At 48.2% G+C, this 19,009-nt stretch overlaps 1 protein-coding gene across 2 annotated transcripts in view; it reads right to left on the bottom strand.

Annotated features, from left to right (window-relative positions):
- Gsg1l (GSG1 like) overlaps positions 1 to 19,009 on the bottom strand; it is a 200,110-nt gene that overhangs the window by 109,111 nt on the left and 71,990 nt on the right. The gene's annotated exons all lie outside the window — the stretch shown is intronic.

Consider the following 19,009-nt stretch of genomic DNA (forward strand, 5'->3'; position numbering starts at 1 on the left):
CCTTGTTGAATCCTTGGCCTGTTGTCGAGCCAGTGTGTCTGGCTTGCCAGCCCTCTCCCTAACCACAGCCTTTCTCCTCGGAAAAGGCACAGTGAAAGGATGCTAGACAGGAGGACTGGCAGGACGCTGGGTGGGAGGAGTCCACCCAGGTCAGAGGATTCTTAACTGGAGTCCCAGGGCATGAAGATATTCTCAGACCCACTACTAAGTAATCAGGGAAGTGCAGCGAGGCCTGGAGAAGTACCTTCCTGCCCTGCACTGACTGGGTGGGCACACCCAGCTGGAGGAGACCCAGCCCAGAGCTTGAAAATTCAAGTGGTTTTGAACTGCATGATGACCTGAAGGTCACCAACAGGATCGTGTATGACTGCAGGCCCAGGAGCTAATGAATCAGACATGGTGGTATACTCCCAGGATCACAACACTCAGGAAACCGAGGCTGGAGGGTCGCCATGAGTTCCAGGTCAACCTGGGCCACCTAGTGAGACCCCATCTGAGGCGGGGCACGGGAAAAAAAAATCTACATTCCCTGATGGCTTCTGTAGTCCCTTGTGTGTTGACACTGCGGTCAACACGCCCATGGTTCAGCCAGTCATATAAATCAGAGTGGATAAGTAAACTGTTAGAGATGACCACAAGCCTCGTGCTTCCGGCTTGCAGACCTACAAGTCCACACTTGAACACTATTTTTGAGAGTGTTCCTAGGGCTGGCTGTGAAGAGCACCCAGTTTGTAAGCAGCAGCCTCCCGCAGCTCTTACTTTCCCTTTGCTGTCAGGTGGAAGCCAGGCTCTCCCTTTTAAGCACGTCCCACTGGTCACCACCCCAGCCCTGTCCCAGCCAGTCCTGTGATTTCATTTTCTCTCAAGATTGACTCGACCTTGTGTTTCATGCATCACAGTCCTGGGTGTGGGAGCAGCAGGCTGGGCCAAGTCTTCCCTGGATGTGTGGTAGGCTACAGAACTGGGGTTCATGTCATCACACTCCCTGACAGTTACACAACACACTGCCCACCCAACTTATGCATATCCATAACTATCTCCATCTAACAGGTGTAGTCAACACTTTGGTTTCTAAAAAATAAAAAACCAGTTCTGTTATGTGAATATGTCTTTGTTTGAATCCTAGGTGTGGGATAAGAGGCTGCTTCACAGCAGGTGATTATGATTTGCCTCGTGCACTAGCAGGAACATGGTTTTGCCAGTTGCAGATAGTTTCTGAGAGTGTATGATGTTTGGAATTCTGGGAACTTTTGAAAGGGTACACATGCGAGAGCCCCAGCAGGGATGGGGTGCTCGGAGGAGAGTGCTGTTGGTTCCTGCTGCTGTGGTTTGTCAAATAGTTATGAGCAGAGAGACAAGAAGAAGAAACTGGATATCCTGATGATGAAGACTAGACTTGATGCAAGGAACTCCGTGCCTTTGGTCAACAGGAAGTAGTCTAAAGATGTCTGTCTACATCCCTTTCCCTTCTAGCTTTCTTTCTCTCCTTGGTTGGGTGGTTGGAAGGGATTAGGGTGGAATAAGGGTTGAAGGGGTGATAGGTATAAGAACCCAATAAAACATCCCCCAATACCACAGCATATGGCATACAGCCTCAGGTGGAGCCTCCCCAGGGGGGTTCACAGAGGTCCAGAACAGGATCAACAAATGAGTTTCCATGTAGCAGCAGGGGTTATAGGGAATCAGAACCACGACATCATCCACCGCTAGAAAGAAAAGCATGCGCAGGGTCTGTCCAGTTGCAGCTTCTGGCAAGGCTCTGTATAGACAGCCATATGAGCAGGTCACAAACATGGGGCTTGTGGAGAACTAAGAAGCAGAAAGATGGCCTGAGTCGCTATTCAGGAAACTCAGCATTCCCCGGATGTGAGCTGAACGTGCTGTTTGGCCTCACAACATGAACACATCCCGAGGCATGCATGAGATTCTCAAGGGAATCTCACCCTCTCATGCACACTCACAGAGCACTTGCACACACCTGTGACAGATGTCACTCACCCAATGTGAGTTTTTAACTTTTCTTTTTCAGACCAGGTCTCACCATGTCTGACAGCTCAGGCTGTCATGGCACTTGAAATTCTCCTGTCTCAGCCTCTGAAGTTCTGAGATAATAGATGGCCACTGCCATGCCTGGCTTCAATGTGGTCTCTTGATGCATCCAGAGACTAGCTGCACACAAGCTGCAGGGGGGGCTGCTTTTGCCACCATGACATGGCATACTTTACACTATGTATGTCAGAGGGTGTACTAGATACACTGCCCAAGCTGATCTTTAAATAGTCATCTTCCTGCCCCAACCTCCCAAGTGCTGATACTACAGATGTACCAAGATGTGTGCCCCTAAAATAGTATCAATCCACCTACAACCATCTATCCATCCATCTATCCATCCATCCATCTATGTATCTATCTATCTGGTTAATGTGTGTGAATACACATGAATACTTATCATGCTATGCATGTACAGGGCAGAGGACAACTTGTGAGAGTTAATTCTCTCCTTTCACTGTGTTAAGCCCTGGGATTTAACTCAGGTCACCAGGCTTGGAGGTAAGTGCTTTTAACTACCAAATCATGGCACCAGCTCTAGAACTGGTTATTAATAAGTAGGACCACACTCTAAAGTAGGTGAAAGATAGAATAGTAACTTGGTAAGCAGCACTGCCCAGTGTTAACACTATGGGTGGGCATAGGGGGGGCTCCTTCATGAGTGAACTGCTCTCCTTGAGGCAGAGTGGCAGCTCCACACCATCATTGCCACAAACACATAACATGTTTTACAGTGTCACCATAATGGCCACTCATAAGAAGTGATTGGTTTTTTAGCTGTTTTTAGTGTTACGGGGCTACTGTCACTCATGTGGCCCATTGTTAGCAAAACATCTTCACTTGCTGCTACTTCCTGATTAACAGTGGGTCTCTGACACGTGTTGTTTAGGTAGCATGGACAGAAATGACCATGTCTCAACCCAGCTGAGCCTTTGGAGGCCTCACAAATTTACACTCATCCCTCTTGCATTTCTGCTATTGCTCTGGCAATATTCTCAGAGTAGATATCCCAGGATGATGGGAGACCTGTAGGTTAAGCCAACCCAAACCCTAACCTGAACCCCACCCATCCATTAACCTCAAGCACCTGTCACAGCAACCAACAGACACAAGCAAGGAAACTTAGCCTTATTTCTGTACACTGATCACTGAGTTTGGAGTAATTTGTTACACAGCCTTATTGTAAACCTTACTGACTGACACATATACAATTTATCTATATTTAAGCACACATAGAAAGCTACATGTGCATCAGAACAAGTACAAACATAAATGTTTCACACAGAACTGGATGTGGCCAGTATACAGGGGTATGGTGGCACAGGACTAGAGGGAAAGAACTGTAGATTAGCCAATTCATTGGAAATATGCAACGACAATCATAGCCTTGGCATTGATTAGAGCAGTAGCATCAGCTTGCTCTTCTCCTCAGAAGGTTTTGACCTCAATAAAAACATGCCCATGAAGGCCAGGTTAGAGAAGTCACAGCAGGAAGGTACACAATCGGTGTTCAAACAAGTAACCAACAGGTCAGCACTTGTGATACAATGTGAAAGTCAGAGGACCTACAACTGGAACCTTCATCTGGAAAGACATTTGACAGTCTTATCAGGAACCAGAACAAAATGACCTGAGGGGCCATGGCCACCCGAGTCTCCCAGTCTGAAGGGTCCAGGGATAGGCTTGGAGCCCAGTGCTGGCCAAGGGCCAGCCCTGCCTGAGACCCAGCTGTGCTGGAGGCCAAAGCCTGTGTTTTCAATCACATGGGCCACTGGTGCCAAGCTGAACCAAATTAACTCTTAATCTCTATCTCAAAGAGTTTGTCAACTTCAGTCCTAAGGGAAGGCTGAGAACTCCAGAGGGGACAAGTGATCCCTCCAGGCACGTGTCATCCGCAGGGAGACAGCACCACACCCACAGGCTGTAGCCACCTTTGTATCCTGAGGGCCACTCCTCTCAACCATCACCAAACCAAGGGGGGGGGGAGGCTTAAAAGTGAGGGATGAGTGAAGAACGCTACCAGACTTTCAAAGAAGGGCCAATGCCAATACTCCTCAAATGATTTCATAGAACAGAAACAGAAGGAACACTGCCAAATTCATTTTATGATGCTACAGTCACCCTGATACCCAAACCACACAAAGATTCAACAAAGAGAATTATAGACCAGTTTCCCTCATGAACATCAATGCAAAAATACTCAACAAAATATTTGCAAACTGAATCCAAGAACAAATCCAAAAGATCATCCACCATTAACAAGTAGGCTTCCTCCCAGAGATGAGGGGTGGTTCAACGTGCAAAAACCTGTCAATGTAATCCACCATGTAAACAAACTGAAAGAAAAACACCCATGAGCATCTCATTAGATGGAGCCTTTGACAAAATCCAACGCCCCTTCTTGATAAAAGTCTTGGAGAGATCATGGATACAAGGTCCGTACCTTCCGTACCTAAACACAATAAAGGCAACATACAGCAAGCCAATAGCCAACATCAAATTAAATGGAGAAAAACTCAAAGTAATTCCACTAAAATCAGAAACCAGACAAAGCTGTCTGCTCTTTCCATATCTATTCAATATAGTACCTGAAGTTCTAGCTAGAAAAATAAGACAACTAAAAGAGACCAAGGGGATCTAAATTGGAAAGGAAGAAGTCAACGTACCACTATTTATAGATGATATGGTACTATATATAAGTGACCCCAAAAATTCTACCAGGGAATGCTTACAGCTGATGTGGCTTGATACAAGATTAACTGAAAAAAAAAATCAGTAGTCCTCCTATATACAAATGGCAAATGGGTTGAGAAAGAAATCAGGGAAACAATACCCTTCACAACAGCCACAAATAATATAAACTATCTTGGGGTGTCACTAGACAAGCAAGTGAAAGATCTGTATGATAAAAACTTCAAGTCTTTAAAGAAGGAAATTGAAGAAGATATCAGACAATAGAAAGATCTTCCATGCCCATGGATCAGTAGGATTAACATAGTAAAAATATCCATCCTACCAAAAGTAATATACAGATGTAATACAATCCCCTTCAAAATTCTAACACAATTCTTAACAGACCTTGGAAGAAAAATACTCAACTTCATATGGAAAACCAAAAAGCCCAGGAAGTTAAACAAATCCTTAACAATAAAAGGACTTCTGGAGGTATCATCATCTTTGATTTCAAGCTGTACTACAGAACAATAGTAACAAAAACCACTTGGTACTGCCATAGAAACACACACATTGATCAATGGAATCCAATCAAAGACCCAGAAATAAACCCACACACCTATGGACACCTGATTTTTTTTTTTAAAAAAGAAGCCACAAATATACAGTTGGAGGGGGGAGGGGAAGAATCTTCAACAAATGGTGCTGGTCTAACTGGATGTTGGTTGTAGAAAAATGCAAACAGATCCATATCTATCACCCTGCACAAATCTCAAGTCCATGTGGATCAAAGACCTCAACAGAGAACCAGATACACTGAACCTGATAGAAGAGAGAAGGAGGAATAGCCTTGAATGCATTGGTACACGAGACACCTTCCTGAACAGAACACCAATCATGCAGGCACTAAGATCAACAACGAATAAATGGGACATCGTGAAAATGAAAAACTTTTGTAAGGCAAAGGATGCTATCAATAGGACAAAATGGCAGCCCACAGAATGGGAAAATATTTCCACCAACTCCACATTTGATGGAGGACTAATATCCAAAATCTTAAAAGAACTCAAGAAACTAGACCAAATAACCCAATTTAAAAATGGGGTATAGATCTAAACAGAGAATTCTCAACAGAGGAATCTCTAATGGCCAAGAAACATTTAAAGAAATGTTCAACCTCCTTAGCCACCAGGGAAAGGCAAATCAAAACTACTTTGAGATTCCATCTTACACCTGTCAGAATGGCTAAGAAAAACTCAAGTGATAGCACAGGCTGGCAAGGATGTGGAGCGAGGGAGCACTCCTCCATTGCTGGTGGAAATGCAAACTTGTACAGCTACCATGGAAATAAATGTGGTGGTTTCTCAGAAAATTGGGACTCGATCTACCTCAAGCTACCTCGATCTACCAGCTATGCCTCCTGACCATATACCCAATGGATGCTCCATCCTACCACAAGGACACTTCTCAACTATGTTCATAGCAGCTGTATTCATAATAGCCAGAAACCAGAAACAACCTAGATGTCCCACAACAGAAGAATGCATAAGGAAATCTGAAATCATAAAATCTGCAGGCAAATGGCTGGAACTAAGAAAAATCATCCTGAGTGAGGTAACCCAGACCCAGAAAGACAAACTTGGGATGTACTAACCTATAAGTGGATAATATCTGTAAATTAAAAGATAGTCCTGCTACAATCCACAGACTCGGGGAGGCTAAATAACAAGAAGTTAAGGGGGGATACAAGGATCTCCCTGGGAAGGGGAGTAGAATAGATTTTGAGGGTAGACTGGAGATGGGTAGGGTTGAGAACAGGAGGGATCAGCTGTTGGGGGAGAAAATACTGGGAGAAACATCTGGAATGGAGGGCATTTGGGTAGTGAGGTAGAAACCTAGTGCAATGGAAACTCTACGGAATCCATAACAGTAACCTAGCAAGGACTCCTAGTCCTGGGGGGCATGGAGTCGGAACCAGCCATCTTCAACCAGGCAAGGCCTCAACTGGAGAGATTGGAACACCAACCCAGCCACAAAATTGTCGACCTACAGAGTGCCCTGCCTGTAGAGTGTTCTGGGACCAGAGCCTACCACAACCATCATCAGAGACAGAGTCCACGGGCAAACATTAATCAGAGCTGGGGGAGTCCTTCAGAGGAGGAAGAGGAAGGGGAGGAAAGATGGGAGGAACAGAGGAGTCAGGGATACCACAAGGACATGGCCCATGGAATCAATTGACCAGGATTCAAGTGGGCTTGAAGAGACTAGGAAGCCTGGAGGGGTCTGACCTAGGTCCTCTGCATATGTTATGGCTAAGTAGTTAGGTGTTCTTGTGGGACTCCTAACAGTGAGAACAGAGACTGTCTCTGACTTCTTGCCCGCTTGTGGGGAACTTCTCCTTCTACTGGGTTGCCTCATCCAGCCTTAATGTGATGGTATGTACCTGGTCTTACTGTAGCTTGTTATGCCATGTTTGGTTGATGTCCCTGGGAGGCATGCTCTTGTCTGAGGGGAGGTAGGGAAAAGAAACTGGAGGGGGTGGAAGAAGAGAAACTGTAGTTGAGATGTAATACATGAGAGAAGAATATTATTTTCAAAAACAAGAGTGTGTGGAAGAGACTGGAAAGTTGAGGGAACCCAAAGGAAAATAAACCCCCTCCCTCAAAGAGCTCTGGGTTTGACTACTGACTCGATTGCTTCATAGATGTATGAGCATAAGCAATGTGGTCAGCCTCTCCAGGCCCCAGTTCTCCTCTGCAAAGAAGGAGCTGAAGAAACAGCTGTGCCGTGGGCTTGCTGAAAGGATGCGGGGCTGATGAGATGGAGCATGCTCAGCAGAAGCTCAGCAGAGGCTCAGCAAAGGCTCTAGAGCATGGACTTAGACCAATGCCAAGTCCCCAGTGATGTCCAATACCATGCTAGGATTTGGCACTGAATGAAGCTGGCAGGGCCTTCAAAGAGGTCAAGGTCCTATGGAGAGAGCAAGACGGGTAACAGGGAGATTCATAGAACAGGGCTCTGTGGGATTTGTGGGCGGAAGGAAGTAGAGTATGATCAGGGGGTGTTCTAGAGAGATGACAGCAGAACTCTGGAGAGAGGACACCAAGGGGGACCAGAAGCTGAGGATGCTCAGAGAGTGTGAGGAACCCCACCCTGGGAACAGTGGACACTGTGTGAGCCTCCTGTGCCTGCCTCCTCTTCGTCGCTGGCCTTCTACAGTCTAAATGATCGCGTTAAGCAATCTTTCCTTAGGTTTACAAATCCCAGAGCATCCAGTGACTTTCAGGTTATATGGATGCCTAAGGTGATAATGGGCAGAATGGAATTTTTAAAGATTTAGAGGAGCTAGCCCCAGGAGGTCAAGGCCGGTCAGTATATTTTGTCCATGGTGGGGGAGTGGATATAGAGGCACTTGAAGACTCCCACCCATTCTCAGCTTTCTTTTCCTGCCCTGTAAGAGGACTTTATACAAGGGTTCCTCCAGATGGTGCTGGGAGGAGAGTAACCCTCCCTGTTGTCTCGGTATCAATCCTAAAATAAACCTGATTTTTCTTCTCACCAAATCTTGCCTCTCAAGTATCGTGCTTTGAGTAGCATGCAGACAAAGTTTGTCTACTCCAGCAATGGCCCCAGCAGCAAATATCCCCCATTTGCCCCAGAGAGGCTGCTGGGAAAGGCCGGACTTCTGTTTCCTCTTACTCCTTCCCCGTCTAGCTACACACTGATGGGAAAGGGAGAGATTCGGAGCTGACAGTGAGATGGAACTCTATCTGAGTCTATTTCCAGTGGTGAGAGGTGTCTGGCCTAACTGGTCTTTCTTCCCGTGATTGTGGAACTGAGTCCAGATCTTAAGCTATCACTTGGCATTGGATTCCTCCATACATACAGAACCCAGCCCTCTGCCCCTGCTCAGTTGCCTTCTGGGATGCTGCTCCCATAGATGCTGCCATCTGCCTGGACACTGGTAAATCAGCCTTCAGACTGCCATATACCGCCCTCTGCATGGCTTCCAGGGAGCCCAAGCTCCGTGAGTGACATGTATCAAAAGGATTTATTTTTATCGATGTGTGAGTGTCTATGTGTATGTATGTGCACATGTGTGCAGGTTCCCACAGAAGGCAGAAGGGGGTTTGGATCCCCTGGAACAGAAATAACAGGGGGCTGTGAGTTCCCAGTGTGGGTGCTGGGAAGCTGGGAACTAAACTCTGGTCTTTTGTGCAAGAGCAGCAAGTGCTCTTAACTTCTGAGCCATCTCTCTAGCCCCTCTTGGAGTGACTTTTGGTGTTTGCTGCACCCCAGCCCTGACACTTCCCACCTATCTCCCCTCTATTCTCAAATCCCATTGTCTGGAGCTGGTAGCTGCTGTAGACAGAAAACCCACAAGTGCTCCTGGAATTCACACCTGCTGATCCTCCATCTAGAAGGCCTTTCCCTACCTTGCCTATCAGCCCACAGGATGCTCGGCAGAGGACACACCCCAGTGAACACTTGCCTGGCAACTTGATCCCACCCCAAGTACAGCCAGACGTCAGTCACCCTGGTAACTGCACATGGGTTGTAGAATCTAAGACCTTCAGCCAATGAGTGTCCTTCTCCAAGAACCTCAGCAGCCCCTGTCCAATGACAGCATGAAGACAATCCAGCAGTCCTCCTCTTTCAGAGTCCCTAGCATTGAAGAAAATCATGTTGTGAATGTCGTGACTCTTGACTTCCCAAGGATCAGAACTCCAGGCTCCACAAAGGTCTTCCTTGAGGAAAATGTCCTTTAATAAGCATCTAGTGTCCTGGTAGAAACATCCCATAATGCCACAGCCTGGCAGGGTGGACTCGGACGACTGTCGGCCATTAGCATCTAGTCAAGCAGACCTCCCCCTGCTGTGAGGAGCCTTCTAAGGGGAGCACGCTGTGCCCTTTCATCACACTCAGGACTATATTAACCAAAGGGAAACAAAGCCCCGCTCCAGCCAAAGGCACAGAGTCAGGGGTCTCCCCAGGTTCTGCACCGCCTCTGGCTTCCCTGGCAGAGAAAGAGCATTCTGAACTGTCAGGACGGAGTGAATCCCGGCCAAGCAAAACCAATCCAAATGAAAGCAAGACCTTGCTTTCTGCATGAACACACACACACACACACACACACACACACACACACACCTGGGTATGGTGGCCCTCCAATAGATCAATAAGTGTTCTGTGAATCTGCAGTGACCTCGGGATCTGAAAGGAACAGAGCACCTGAAAGCAGATAAGCTTCTAATTCTGATTCTCAGCTCCAATGTCAGTGACAAGCCATCGAGAGGGTGGCAGCTCTCCCAGTGGTTCTGAGTGGACAAGCGTCCAGCAGGCAGGATGAGAGGTTAATGACCTGAACCCTGGCGGATCTGAGAAGCTCCAGAAGGCAATCTGACTACCGCTACCGGGGAACTGACCCGCAGATGGACGCCTCCATCCTCAAACTTCCCCCTCTCTTATCCTCTGTATCCCGATACCCTCCGTGCCATGCTCCGTTCCATGGAGAAACTGCTTCTGGAGCTATGTCTGCTCTCTTTCAGTTTCATGTCTCCTCCAGAAATCTCTAACCAACACAGGGATATCTGTCCACACCTCCCTTCATCCCCACACTGCCCCCACCCTGCGCTCCCAGCCTCAGAAGTGTAAGGAATACAGAAAGCCAGCTCCGGGGCATTGGAGCAGCAACTGTGGGTTGCAGGGGTCTGGAGATTCACACTCACAAGCTACAGGTTTCACAGTCTGCCATACATCTACGGGAAGAGAAGGCCAGAGTAGCCTCTCTCCTGCAGCCCCCTCCCCCACGCTTCTCTGGCCCAGGAGGCAGGGAAAAGAGTGTGGAATATGACAAGCATTTCCACATATCACGTTTCCTGTCCCTCCTGGGCCCACAATAAAACTACATTTCCCAATGTTCCATATAGCTGAGCACAGCCATATTGCTGAGTTATAGTCGATAGGATGAACCGTGTCTAGGCTGAGCTGGCCACATTCAGTTTGTTCTCTTTCCATAGTCAGGGGCTTGATAGAGAAAACTCCAGAGATCAGAAAAAGCAAGGCCATTATAGAAGAGGAGGTTGGGCCTGGCTGCACAGGACACCGGTGTGCTCAAGTGAGAAGTCAGCGCTCCACATGCAGAAGACCCCTGTGGCCAGGGCTAACCTATTACCTCTAATGCAAGGGAAAATGAAGAGAGCCCCCGAGGCTGTGGAGGGACTGCTAGAGTGGGCCACCACCCTCTCCCAACACACATGTGCCTCACCCCCAATATATACACATACTACCTACTGGCAGTCTTAACACAGAGGACCCTGCCAACTCCAAAAGACAAGGAGGAGGAGAGACATCACAGGACAGTCACAAGGGGATGTTTACAACAGGCATCTAGATAAACAGGCCTGGGCAGCCTTTCAATGCTTTTCATGATGGGGGAAAAAAAGGGCACAGATGCTGCCAGCAAATCAGCAAAACTAACAGGGCTTCAGGATCAGATCAATCCATGCAGCCCGAGTGACTGATGGCGTAGTAGCTGAACAAGGGCTGGGTGAGTGGACACAGAGGTGAATGAATAGATGAGTGGGTGGGTGGATGCATGCATGCATGCATGGATACATAGATGGATGGATGGATGGATGGATGGATGGATGGATGGATGGATGGATGGATGAATGGGTGGATGGATGGATGGATGGATGGATGGATGGATGGATGTTCATGGATACATGGGTGGATGCTTTGATAGATGGACAGAGGGTGGGTGGATGAGTGAGTAGATGGACTGATAAATGGATGGATGCATGGATGCATATATGCATGAATCGGTGGTGGATATCATGAGTGGGTAGGTAGATAGATGAATAAAGGGTGGGTGGATGGGTGAGTGGGTGAGAGTGGATGTGTGACTGGGATGTATGCATGGGTGGAGGGTGTGTGGATGTGTGACTGGGATGGATCCATGGGTGGAGGGTAGGTGGATGGGTGACTAGGATGCATGCATGGGTGGAGGGTGTGTGGATGGGTGAGTGGATGATGAAGCAGTTCTGGGTAAACTCATAGCCATGTCCATCTGGGTGGCTGACAGTGTTCTCAGTGCTGAAAAGACATCAATGAACAAACCCAAATCACTTCCTTTGGTTAATCGGAGCCTTTTTAAAAATTGCCACAGTTAAAATTCCCTACAGTCTTGGCAGACAGACACTATGACCATCTCCACAGTACAGGTAAGTGAACTGAAGCCCAGCAAATAGTTGAAGAATGGAGATGGACAGCTTTAAACCTAGGAACTTGGCTTCCATACAATGTGGCTGCCAGTACAGGTTCTGACTTGTACTAAATAAACAATTAATAACCCCCCCACACACACACACACAAACACACACACACAGAGTTCAGCTCTCTTCAGCACCTGGCCTCTGCAGATGGCAACAGCTGGCTAAAGCTGGGTTGCAGCTGTCCCTAGCGTGTGACCCACATACACACCAGATCCTCTGATCTGAGCATCCATAACCTCTGGCTAGGCCTTGTACCCTTTCCTCGTGCCTTGTCTCAGTACTCTGACTGTGACCTGTAGGAGTTTAGATTGTGCCTCCAGACATTTACTGTGTCAAATGAAGTGGGGACAGAACCCGGCAGTCCTGGGAGGCATCTCTGACAACAGGAATGGTGGCTGCCAGTGGTTAGAGCTTACCCAAAGCCATCTATGGTCCAAACAAGGTGACAGCTGAGGTCCTGTGGCCTCTCACAAGAAACAGAAGAACATAGTGGCAGGTGAAGAATGGAGCCAGGCAGGACCCCCCCCAGTACTTCCTTCTCTGCACCCACAGAGCAGAGGCACAGGTAAAAAAAAAAGCGGGGGGGGGGGATGCTGGGTTGGTGCACTTGGCCCAGGGAGAAAACTCAGCAAAACACAAAAGGCACGGGCTCGAAAGGGTGAAGCCAAGTCAGCAGCACAGATCAGCTTCTTCTGGCACAACTCTATACAAATTAGCCTGAGTGGATCAAAGAGCTAAGACAATGAGCCCTAGAAGAGAACCGTGTGGGAAAGTGCCATGATGCTGGATTTAAGGACCAAGTCTTGGAAGCAACACCAAGTAAAGAGACACAAAGAGGGATTAGACTGACCTCATCAGCGTCTGTGCATCGCAGGACGCTGCCTGTGGGAAAGGAACATACACAGAACGGGGAGGGGGGGGGACCTCAGCTCCATCACCAGGCCAGGAACACAAACAGACTCAGCCAGGGTGACAAGCAAACCACCTCTTTTCAAGAGTAGACAAGGACCCTGAACTGGATAATTCTTGTCCATTTAATACAAACCAGAGCCCCCTGGGGAGACGGAGCCTGGGTTGAGGGGTTGCCTCCATCAGCTTGTCCTGTTAGGCATTTTCTTGATTCATGATTAATGTGGGAGGGCCCAGTCCACTGTGGGCAGTACAACTCTCGGGTAGGTGGTCTGCACTGGATAAGAAAATAAACTGAGCAAACCTTGGGGAGCAAGACATGAGCAGCATGCCTCCATGGCTTCTACTTCAGCTCCTTCCTTCATTTCCTGCCCTGACTTCTCTCCATAATGGAGTGGGACCTGCAAATCAAATAGCCTTTTTCTTCCCCAGGTTGTTTTTGGTCATGGTGTTTATCACAGCAACAGAAAACTAAGACAACCCCAGATAAGCCTTCTCTGGAGTCTGCAAAGATCCGGTCAACGCCAGCTCAGCCTTGTCACCTTAGGGAAACACAAACGGAGCTCACAATGGTACACTTCCAGGCCAGCAGGGTGGCAGGAGGAAAGGACAGATCTTGGCCAGAAGGTAAAGGAACTGGATCACCAGCTGGAATGTGGGACAGCCTTGCTGCTCTGGAAGACAGTTGAGCCCTCAGACAGTAAACACTGAATCACTGTGTGGCTCAGAACTTGCAGTTCTCAGGATTAACCACAAAGTAAAATAAAATTGAGACTCAAGCTGGTATTTCTACATCTGTGATCAGTGTCACTCTTCCTGACAGCCAAGAGGTAAATGTGATCTGTGCCAACAATGGAGGCGGGGGCTAAGGAGAAGACTCACTTTATAAAGGACCTGGCGTGTAACCGTGAGGGCCTGAGTTAGAGATCTCCAGCACCCATGTAATAAGCTGAGTATGGCCAGCTTAACTAACGCAAAGCAAGCTCTTGGTTCAGTGAGAGACCCTATCCCAAAAAATAAGAAGTGGAGTAATGAAAAAGGCCTGTGTTGAACTCTGGCCTCCATGTGCACCCTCATGCATATGAGCACACACTGGAACTCATGCATGTGCATGCATCACACATACACATAAAGACACATACATGTAAACACATACATATGCATACATCACAAACACATACATACACCCATGAACACATATATGCATACATTACATATACAAATAAAGACACATACACACAAATACACACATATGCAGACATCACACACAAATATATATGCATACATCACACATACACATAAAGACACACAAACACATACATATACATACATCACATACACACAAACATATATATCATATATCACACATACACATATACACATACACACAAGCACATACATTTGCATATATCACACACATATACCACACATACAATACATAAATACATACATCACACACATAAATACACATATACACAAAGACACATAATTCTGGCACATGCCATACTGTGGGTGACACTGAGGACATTATCTATGAGGAACCTGAGAGTGAATGCTTTATGTCTGCAGGCCAGTCTCAGCTACCACTGCTCAGCTCTGACATCAGAGCACAAAAGTAGCCATAGGTCACAAAAAAAGAATAGGCACAGCTGTGTCCCAATAAAACTTTACTTACAAAAAAGAGAAAGGGCCTCCTCAGCTTGCCAGCTGCTACTGTGACACTAAGCAAGAGCTCCCTGTGCAAGGGGGCAGTGGGAAAGTGGCTTCTGAGAGCCTAGCAGGGACTTTCCCAGCCTGGAGGTTGTGATTTGTGATCCCCTGTCAAGCTCTCTGCACACATTTCCCACGTCTCTGAATTGTGCTATTTTCTCCCATTTTGAAAAGGTTTAAACAAATAAATAATACTCAGCAAAATGTATTCTATCCATACCAAAAAAAAAAAAATTTAAGCTCGTTTCATAAGAGCCAGCCAGAGGGTTGGTACAGTCCACAGAGGTTCACTGTATATTTCAGAGCATCTGAAGTAACTGCTGGAGGAGCTGAGAATGCTAATTACCCAATTTGATAATTACATGTTACAGCCACACGCCAAAGTCTGATGCCCCGTAAATAAGTACAAATATTGTGTCAATTTTAAAAGCTCATTATTTGGTGATCAAAAGAAATGAATTAGGGGGCTGGCGAGGTGGATAAGTGGTAAAGTGACTGCGGCACCAACAGAAAGGCCTGAGAGCAACTCCAGCACCCGCGCAAAGAGCCTGGCTTGGTGGCACACACCGGTGACCCCAGGGGGGACGACAAGAGGTCCTTGCAGCTCAGCTAGGCTACTGAATCCAATCCAGGAAACCCAGGTTCGATGACCCTGTCTCCAAAAGAAAAAAGATTAAAAAAAAAAAAACTGTGAAAACACACATGCATATGTACACGTCTGTCTGTCATGCACATGTGCACCATGCATAGAGAGAGAAAGAGAAACAGAGACAGAGAGAGGGGGAGGGAGAGGGAGGAGAAGGAGAGGGAGGGAGGAGAGAGAGAGAGAGAGGTGGGAGGAAGGATGGGAGAGAGAGAGAGAGAGAGAGAGAGAGAGAGAGAGAGAGAGAGAGAGAGAGAGAGGAGATAACTCATGAAAAAACCCTTAGAAGTGAAAGCGACCACAGAGGCCACAATTCTACAATGACTGCTGTCTAGTTTGGGGGTCAACTGAGGAGGGACAGGTGCTGAGTGACAAAGATGCACTACACCAGGTGGCAGTGGGCACACAGCTCTGAACCTATTGCTAAAGTGGACACTTTCCATGGGCTAATTCCCCAGGAGGACAACAAAATTGCAGTAAAACTATCACTGCAGTGACTTAAAGCAGGCTGGGGTGTGACTAGACATGAGCGCGTTGGCTTGGCAAGCTCAAGGCTCCTCTGTCCCCAGTGCTAGTGGGAGGATTGGACAGCCTCCACTCAAATCCACAAACAGGGGGTAGACAAGGGTCAGAGGCTACTAGGCAGAAGCAGCCCAGAGAAGCCCTGCCTCCAGCCTATCACATAGGCTGCTCCAGGCAAGCAGGGCCAGGATAGCCCAGGCTGGGAAACCAGAGGAACCTTATTGGGGTCCACTGCCACCCAGCTGGCCCCAGAGCACCAGGCTAGGTGAACTCTGGCCTCCAAGGACCTCCACTTGGAGGCTGTCTGGAGCTCAAGGTTCCAGGAACTGCAGGCATGGGTCCCTCCCTGATCCACACGGCCACAAAGCCTATTGGGCATCTATGCCACATTCAAGCATTGCAATGCCTCTGGGGAACCCGGCAGATGGTTGCCGATGACAAGGCTGTGGGAGGCAGCAGATGGGATGCAGCAAGAGCAGAGGGTGCTTTGGATTCCCTCAGCTGCTTCAACACGTGGACCCTGACAGCTGTCTGCTTCAAGGCAGGGGCCTCCCAGGCTGTGGGAACACACAGCGAGCAACCCAAAGAATGTCTAGAGCCCAAGAAGCAAACAAGGGGCCAGAACTGTAGGTGGGGAGGCATTTCCAACCGGGAAAAAGTGGCACAAAGCCAAATAGAACCTGTCATGATGCTGTGTGTCATTAGGCTCCCTGATCAACCTCTCTGAGTCAACTGTCTTACAGCTCTGATATACACCAGAGCTAAGTACGACGTCAGAGAGCTGGGGGGGGGGGCGTGAAAGGAAGGCTGTGGAAGTGCCTGGGGTGGATGGGACTCTTGCCACCCTCAGTGGAGTAGCTGAATATTAGTTGAATAGACAGAAACACAAGTTAGCTCATGACTGGAGGGGGAAGCCTAGGGGGGAGGGGGAGGGGGACTGACGAGCAGGGGAATAGAACGAAATATTCAACCAGATATTTGTTGATCTACTCTTGAATGGATCATCTCATTTCAGGTCTCAGAACCCCACAAGCTGTGATGTGACCCTCGCCTTACAGAAGGGACATTGAGCCATAATTGGTGGGTAGCTTGTCTGGTGCTCTGCAGACACTGAGGCACAGCCAGAATGTGAACCCAGACCCCATGCTCTTTAGCATGGTCCTCGGATGCTGCAGAATTAAATCCCGGCTCTGACACTGTGTAGCCCTGTTCTAGCTCTGTAAGCCTCAACTTCCCCGCTCAGGGAAACAAGAGAAACCAAAACACCTATGTGGACTCTGATGAGGCATCAATAGAATCGCATGCCTGCAGGGGACTGGCATGCAAACAGTGCCCATTACGTGTCCTCTGTGTGCCAGGGCTGAGAGAGGGCACTGCAAGGGGGACCCCATTTCTTAGAGATTGTATACAGAAGGAAGACTTACTACACAGAGCAGGTGGCAGCCCAGAGCTCCATCAACGGCCTCAGCTCCTGGCCTGGAAAATGGCAGCTGAGACCAGACCCCTGCCTCAGCTTTCTGTTTAGTGGGACAAACTCCCAGGGTAGTCAACTGAAATGGGGAAAGGTTTACCACAGCTTACAGCTTCAGAGGTGTCATGGGATTTTTCAGGGGTGACATGAACGAACCTCTGTTCACTCCAGATAGACCTCCAATGAGAGATTAAAGAAAGACTCCCACCCAAATCCAGCCTGGTGAGGCAGTGAGGTTGCTGAGGTCACTTAAAGAGGTAGGTAACTCACAGAAGCTTCACCCCTACAGATGCCACCCTTCAGTTGTTCCTGTTTGCACAGACTGCAGGAGCAGTCCTGAGAGCTTTGTCTTTTTGAGAAGTCTCCTTGGGTTTGTGAGGTTTGCTTCCTGAACCTGAAAGAAGTGTTTTAGCTTGGAGGACATAGCTGCGACTGGCTTCAGCTACAGTCTCTTGGCTACTTGCTTTGTGCCTGTGAACGACAGAAATGGCTTCCTTCCCGGTGGGCAGAAAGCAGAGAGGGGGGAGAAGGGTCCTGGTGTCCCCTTCTGAGGCACATCCCCAACAACCTAACTTGCCCTCACCAGGCCCTGTCCCTGGAGCTCCTTCTGTCTCTGAGAGGTGCCCCAAGCTTAAAGAAGAGCCTTTGGCATGTGGCCACTCGGGGGGTCATTTAAGATCCCACCCTGGCACCTTCCTTCTCTGGCAGGATGGGAACAGAAGTTGGTCCCTTTCTTGAAGCAGCAGGCAGAGCAAGGAGGAACCAATGTAAGACACAGGAGTCAGAGGACTGGGGAGTCGCCAGAGCCCCTGAACTCCCACCCCTCCCCCAGCAGCCCCTCCTGGCACACACTCACCTGACCCTCCTTGCCCGGCTCACCTTCCTGACCCAGTTTGCCCAGAATTCTCTTCACTCCAGTAGTTCCCCCTGGAGCAGGAGACATGCTGATGACAAAGGGAACTCCACAGCCCCTGCCAATCAAACAAGATGTCTCCTCCTCTTCCCCAGCCTGGTACAGAGACAGCCTCAACATTTCTAAGTTAGCTGTAGGGGTCAGGTGGGTCTACCATTTACTACAACAGGAGAAAGCTGGTGCATGTATGTGTGTGTAGTGTGTGTGTGTGTGGTATGGTACGGTATGTGTGGGTGTGGTGTTTATGTGTGTGGTATGGTGTGTGTGTGTGTGTGTGTGTGTGTGTGTGTGTGTGTGTGTGTGGTATGTGTGTGTGTTGTGCGGTATGGTGTGATGTATGTGTTGTTGTGTGTGTGATATGGTGCATGTCTGGTGAGTGGTGTGTGTGTGTGTGTGTGTGTGGTGGTGGTGGTGGTGTGTGTGTGTGTGTGTATTTTGTGCAGGTGCATTTGGGCTTGTAGTAGCCAGACACCATCCACCTGTTTTGTTTGTTTTGTTTTGTTTGTTTTGATAGGGGTTCTTTCAATGTCCTAGAGTTTGCCAAGCAGGTTAGTTTGCCTGGGCAGTGAGCGCCAGGGATCCTGTCTCTGCCTCCCAGCACTGGGACTGCAGGCTCACGCTATCCCCAGCTAGTGTTTTCCATTTAGGTTCTGGGGCCCAAACTCAGACCCTCCTGTTTGTAGCTGTGTCCTCAGGCCTATACGCTTTTGATACTACTCCTAATCATTTAAAAGCATCCTAAGATAAACAAGCTGGCATCCTAAAGCCACCACTGGGGAAGAGGCCAAAACAACTTGACTTTAACCAAATTAACCCCCAAGAGAGACAGCAAGCAGAGTATC

The sequence above is a fragment of the Mus caroli genome, chromosome 7 (assembly GCF_900094665.2).
Source record: "Mus caroli chromosome 7, CAROLI_EIJ_v1.1, whole genome shotgun sequence".
NCBI classification, from domain to species: domain Eukaryota; kingdom Metazoa; phylum Chordata; class Mammalia; order Rodentia; family Muridae; genus Mus; species Mus caroli.